Genomic DNA, 7,025 nt, shown 5'->3' with positions numbered 1-7,025 from the left:
GCTGGTGTGAGTGAGTGGAGGCGGGAATAATTTGCATATTCATAGAACCGCGTATACTAAATGAGGCAAGGGTGTAGAGTTACATTCAAGCTATTATGGCATAAATAAATGTTTTTAAGGGGAAAAAAATGCGTAAATATGTCATTTTGGTGATCAAAGATGAGTTTTGAGGGATACAATTATTGACTACAGGGGGGCTTTAAAATTTGTAAACATTATTTATTGCAGTTGTAATTTTACAGTGTCAATTATTTAATTTGATTGGTAACAGCCCTATAGTGTCTTATCATAATTGAATTTATTGATCAAATGTAAGAATTTGACATGATGCATACATTTTTAAGGCCTTTATAAAGGTAAACAACACCCTGGGGGTAAATATCAAAAATATGCAGATTTAAGTATGTAAAATCTGTAAAAGCAATATTTTTGAGGCCACCACATAATTTAGAGCATCACTTTGATTTAATGCCAATGTTCTGTATTAAAGAACTGGTCATCTGCCATGGGTTAGTCAGCACACGCGTCAGTTATGTTGTCAGCTACAGCAACACATTTCAGCCTCGCTGACTATATCCCAGTTGCTGGCAGCCAACAGTTGCTGGCCTGAAGGGTCAAGGGAGATCTAGAAACGTGAGTAAAGAATCTGCTCTAGATTCCACCGAACCTTTGAAGGAACCACATTCCAGACGTCCAGGACTAAAAATAACGTTTCTAAATAAAAATACCGCAGAGAGAGGAAATGGAATTTCTATATTTTCTTTCTCTCTGTGAATTGAATTACAAAAGCATACTATTCTATCAAGTCAATATGAATGCATTAAAAAAACGGGGTGTGGGGCAATTTAGCTCTAACATAACAACATTGTCTTCTGTGATTGTTGGTCTGCAGGTCATGCATGACAGCAAACGCCACTCTGAATGACACTCTCATAATAGCTGCATTAAGAACTCACTGGGTCAATAGAAATCAGAACCTACTGGAATAAAAGCAAACAACTGATCATAGAGCATGAAAAGCACTTAACCGAAGACAAACACACGCTAGTATTTATAAGCCACAGAAATGTACTAGTGAAAAGCATTAGTGGTCAACCAGTATTGTTTGTTCAAAGATAGATGTCGATATCTAGTCTGGCTGAAAAAAATATATCTAGTTTTATACTAAAAAAATGTATTACATTATTAAAATACAATAACATTAAAAATCCCATTTCATTTAAATATAATTACCTTAAAGTAATACAATTTTAAGACTGCAATTATAGACACAAATTTGCAATGAATGAAATCAGCACTTCGTTTTACAAAATATTTTCACAAAAAATGCGGGGGGGGGGGGGGAATATTACTCAAGTTGTTTGTTTAATTATGCACTAATAATGATGCTCCTGTCCTAATGCGTAATGTATGGGAGAATCGACTTCCACGGTGGTTTCTATAATGTGGATGTTAGAATGTTACTTACCGAATCTTACAATACTCTAATAAGCAAAAATATTCATAGTGTGATTTTGAGAAATGACAAAAGGAAGTCAAACCTCTGTAAAAATAGCCAAGCATCGATGCTGATAATCTCAAAATGGTCAAATATCATTCAATACATTTCATTCTATCAAGAAAACAGTAATACTGATAAAAATGCACTTTTGTTAAAGCTTTTTCCAAATACATTTATGGCCTGAAATACTCCATCAAAATGTTTAACAGGTCAAAGATCTTAAAAGTATGTTAAAAAAACTTTCTTTCCATAATACTGAAACTATTAAAACACAAAGAAGCTTTGTACTTAGAAAAAAAAAATCTATTTGTTTTCCATGTACAGACTATACGCAGCTTACATGTCTATATAACAATATAAAAGCATTTTGAATTCTATCTTACTCCATGTTTCGTAAATATCCTATGTCAATAATCAATCCAGGAAGTCCTTAAAGCAATACGACGCCGTACCTGAAGAAAGAGTGTTTTATTTGCTGCTCAGCTCGCTGCATGTTACCTGTGAGAGACTGTAGGAGTGTATCCTCAGCGGCTCTATAGTGTCTAACACAACAGGGCAGAGACGGCCTGCTAAACAAACACCTTCACACACACACACACACACACACACACAGAGAGAGAGAGAACTAGTGTCTGTCTCAAACACATAAACATGCTTAAACGCACACATGTGAACATATACCGGATACATTCCTTCTATATGAGACTCCCTCCACACAAACTCTCTCTCTTATTATATGTCTCCATCTCTCCCTCTGGTTGTTTTTTCCCCCTCTCTGTCATTATATTTTTCATCACCACTGGTTTTCTAATAAACTCCTCCATGTGTGTAAGTGTGTTTATGTGTAAGTGAGTTAGAGTTGAGAAGAGAGAGAGAATGTGTGTATTTAAAGGTGATGACTGACAGGGGAACTGGTCATGTGATGTTCTTTGTATAATGGCAGTAAATACTGTATAAATAATAAACTTGTGCATTAATTTATCTGATGCCATCAATATTACGGACACTAATCTTTAAAGCTGTCATATCATGCTTTTTAATGTGTAAATTATATTAAAATCATTATGTTTGATAAACTTTAGCCTCTCAGATCAAATGTCGGGAATGTTTTAGAATAAACTCCTCATTCCTCCTAATTACTTCACATTATATGAGTTGTTGGTGTGTAAATGTGGTGGTCATGCGCTCAAATGTGCCTGTCTAATGTCAAAAAGATGTGCTATGCATTTTTCAGTTCTGAAAGTTAGTTTATGTCTCATACAATGAACTATTTTATTGCGAAACATCAAAGAAAAAAATTCAAACACATCATTTAGAGTCATATGACCAAGAAACACACGAGTTGTATGCACTGAAAAAAAAAGAGGAAATTTGTAGTAAAAAACATAATAATATCATTAAAAAGCTGAAGCCTTTTTTTTTAAATCTCAAAATAGGGAATCAGGTCAAAGCAACTGATGGAGGAGGTACTGTAACATTTGACTGTTTTATGATATGACCAGACCCTGTATAGTAAAGTATAACAAAGCAACATTAAAATGTGTCCTGTGCAAAAAAAAACTTGTGTAAAATAATGTTAAAATAATTTAAATGTTTTATTTATTCCTGTGAGCAGCCATTACTCCAGTTTTCAATGTTGCCAGTGAATTTAATGCATTTTTGCTAAATAATAATATTAAGTTCTAAAAAAATAAATAAAAAAAATAATAATAATTATAATTATATGTATATATTAGGGCTGTCAAACGATTAATCACGATTAATCGCATCCAAAACAAACGTTTGTGTTTACATAATATGTGTGTGTACTGTGTATAATTATTTTGTATATAAATGCACAGTGCACACATGTTTAAGAAAAATATGTTATTTATATATAAAATGTTTATATTTATATAAAATATACATTATATATAGGCTACATTCAGTTTATATACAGTATATACATGCAAATATTTCTTAAATACACATGCATGTGTGGGTATTTATGTATTAAAAATAATTATACACAGTACACACACATATATTATGTAAACACAAACTTTTATTTTGGATGCGATTAATCGCGATTATTCGTTTGACAGCCCTATATATTTATATATTTTTTATTTTTTTAAGTAGTTCAAACTCACAATTACCCAACACAAACGATGAATTTTGTCCGACTTTTATCACTTATGAAAAGAGAAAGAACAAAGAAGAGGAAAACACAAGCAGTGATGGACGCCTCCTCAAAAGAATGGCCTGAGTTTTGATTCCTTCCACATCCTGAGCACAGATCCCACACTAACAACCTCCCGTGATGACTGACAGACAACCAAATTGGATTAGCGTGCCAATCATTCCCCTTATAATTCATTCATTCCCCTTAACTAACAAAACAAAAGACAAGAGTGTTCAGAAAAGTGGTCATGCTATATAGACCTATTGTATATTCAACGCTCTCCTCTCCCATCGTCTTCTGTCCTTAAAAAAAGTCATTTCTCCCACTTCAAAGTGCTATGCTCTGCTTTGCTAACATCCACCACACATGTGACCAGAGAATGACTCAGCTGAAGCAACCATCTTTGTGTCAATATGATCCAGCAGTAAAGTTACAGCACTGAGATTTCCTGTGTGTTTTAGCAGTCCTGTGTCAACAGCCCTGGACATAAAACACAGCGTATCTTGCGAGCAGCTTGCTTTGCTTTGTCTGTTTTAAAGGGGAGGAGGAGATGGTCTAAAAGGGATCAGACGGAACAAACAGGTGTAAAAACAATCCCAAAGGTGAACGAGAGAATCTGATGCCATAGCCCAGACTGATAAAATAGCTATCGAATGAACACCAAATATCCAGGGGTAACAGATATACCTGTATTGTTTAAATAGAAACTAACACTCCACGTTTATTTAGAAAAGGTTTTAAGCATTTGAGTGCTTTACATAGCTCAAAAACTGCTCACATAAATGGTAGTTTGTAAATACAATGAACGAATGGCTATTTCTCACACGTTTGTTTCACTACATTATTAATGACATTGTATAGACTTCCATTGTTTTTATATCTGGTAAATGATATTTTTTATTACCTAACCCCACCCATCAAAATATGTTTTGGCTGATTTATACGCCAAGGTCCAGTCAAATGTCCTCACTAGTAAGTTGGTTGTCATATTTCACTATACAAGTGAGGCCATGCTAAAAGCCAAACCTATACACACACACACACACACACACACACACACACAGACACACACAAACAAACACACACACAGTTTGAACTTAGAACCATTGTGAATTACTTAATGCAATATCAATTGCAGCAAAAAATAAATAAATAAAAACTTTGGGGTAACAAAGATTTTTCTTCTTCTTTTTTTTATAATACTTTTATTCAGCGATGCATTAAACTGATGAAAAAGTCAGAGTAAAGATCTTTACAACAGATATTCAAAAGGATAGCAATTTCAAATGGATGCTGTTATTTTGGACTTTCTCTTCATCAAAAATTCTTGAAAAACAAGTATCACTTTCCACATAAATAGCAGCACAACTGTTTTTAACATTGATAATAAATAGGATATTTTTGAGCACCAAATCATCATATTAGAATGATTTCTGAATGATCATGTGACACTGAAGACTAAATATCCAGCTTTGCATCACAGGAATAAATAGCATTTTAAGATGTATTAATAAAGGAAACAGTTATTTCAAATTGTAATCATATTTCAGAATATTCTAGATTTACTATATATTGGATCAAATAAATCCAGCCTTGATGAGAATTCTTTCACAAACAAAATCATTACCATTCAAAAGTTTGTTTTGTTTGTTTTATTTGCCTGGTCTTATTGTGCATGACTCACCAGTGAATGTTTAAAAAAAAAAAAAGGATCTTATCTTATTGTCTCATCTTTCATCAAACTGTAATGAATTGCTCGACCTTAGAAAAAACTTTCTTAAACCAAGCCCTCTTAAGACCCCACTATAACACCCATTCCTGATGCATTATGGAAGTAAAATGGCTTGCGTAGCACAATTCATGATAAGCACTCAAAACTGCTCCATAAAAGTTAACATATGCTTAGCTACATCAAATATTATGGTCCTCCAAAGCAAGTGAGAAATATGCATTCAAATTCCCTAGTTTACAATATGAGCCCAAATACCTCCATTGATTAGTTTAATGTGTTTACATATTTACCCATCTGAATGCTGAGGTTAAGTATCATGTCAGCAATTAGCGTTTGCAGAGATATTACTCAAGCGAATGGATCTGTATGCTAATGACATGAGTGCTTGTATGTCCAGTGTAAGCTGTTGCTGGAGGCCCATTCACTGAGCGATTGTGCAATTCCCGCTCTTGATAAAAACACACAATGCTGATATTTACATAATGGCTTTGCTTGCACCTGCTTCCAGCAGTGTTGTGCTTCCTAGCTAAAGACGCACACGCACATAAACAAATACACACGCTGGAATTTAAACAGCTTCAGATTGACTCGCATACAGGAAAACTGCATTGAGACGCAGAATGCCTGCTGAGACATACACAAAAAAAGTGCATATGCGCACATGCTGATACAGTTACCACCGGCTGAGATATAGAAGACGACCGAATTCGAAAGACCAGAGTATTCACGCAGCTACAGAACGAGAGAAAACTGTGAGCAGAGAAAAGGAAAGGAGAAAGAAAATGGGAACACAAAGGCTGTGTGTGTGTAAAAGTAGTAAATGATGGTGGGATTTGCTGCTAAGGGGACGGAGCTAATTGATGGAGCCAGAGAAAGGGGAAGTCAGTGAGAGAGACGGGGGAAAGAGATCCGACCCCAGCCATTCAAAACTCCTAATCTACTTCTCACATCTGTTTACCAGCAAACTGTCTTTGTAAAGCTGGTCAAGCATTAGGGCTGGGAGACGAGTACTAACAGTTTTATTTTATAAAAAAATATCTTGATTTTCAGAATATTCGGTTAATTTTTTTTTTACTAGTTTACTGACTATTCAGTCGCATTTACAATAGCTAAGCTATGTTTCCATCCAAAGCTGTGCATTTAACATATGCGCAAAATTGGAATATCGCATAAATCATAATAAATCATAATGATAAATGGAGCGTCCGTTTCCAATCCAACGTGTTCTAGAAAACAAAATCGTCACTTCCTGGGAAATTGGCGCAAAATTGGATCTGTAATAAAAATGGAAGTTGCTGCAATCGGGGAAGAAACTGACTCTTTCTTCATGCCTGGTGTTTGTGAACGCAGTCATGTGAGACGCTTCTGGGAGGGAATTAAACCAAATCATTCTGATGACAAACTGATCCGCTTGTTATAGTCCGGGTCCCCAATCAATCACATCCTCAGTTTTTTGGTGCTCATCGAGGGATTTATTCGGTAAATGTGTTTCCTGAGTAATTTATGTGCATGTGTTCTTATCGGATAAAATAATTCTCAGATTCAACTGATTTTCAATGCACATTTTTTTTAGAATATATGCGCATATTGGCATTTCCATCCAGCGTTTTTAGGGGATATCCCAAAAT

At 34.8% G+C, this 7,025-nt stretch overlaps 1 protein-coding gene across 8 annotated transcripts in view; it reads right to left on the bottom strand.

Moving 5' to 3' along the window:
- Window positions 1-7,025, bottom strand: part of nav2a (neuron navigator 2a) — a 207,900-nt gene that overhangs the window by 62,260 nt on the left and 138,615 nt on the right. The window lies entirely within an intron of this gene.

The sequence above is a fragment of the Rhinichthys klamathensis genome, unplaced genomic scaffold, assembly GCF_029890125.1.
Source record: "Rhinichthys klamathensis goyatoka isolate OS25496 unplaced genomic scaffold, OSU_Roscu_1.1 h1tg000165l_1, whole genome shotgun sequence".
Taxonomy (NCBI): domain Eukaryota; kingdom Metazoa; phylum Chordata; class Actinopteri; order Cypriniformes; family Leuciscidae; genus Rhinichthys; species Rhinichthys klamathensis.
Note: the sequence above shows the minus strand (reverse complement) of the source record. Positions and strands in the feature narration are given on the sequence as shown.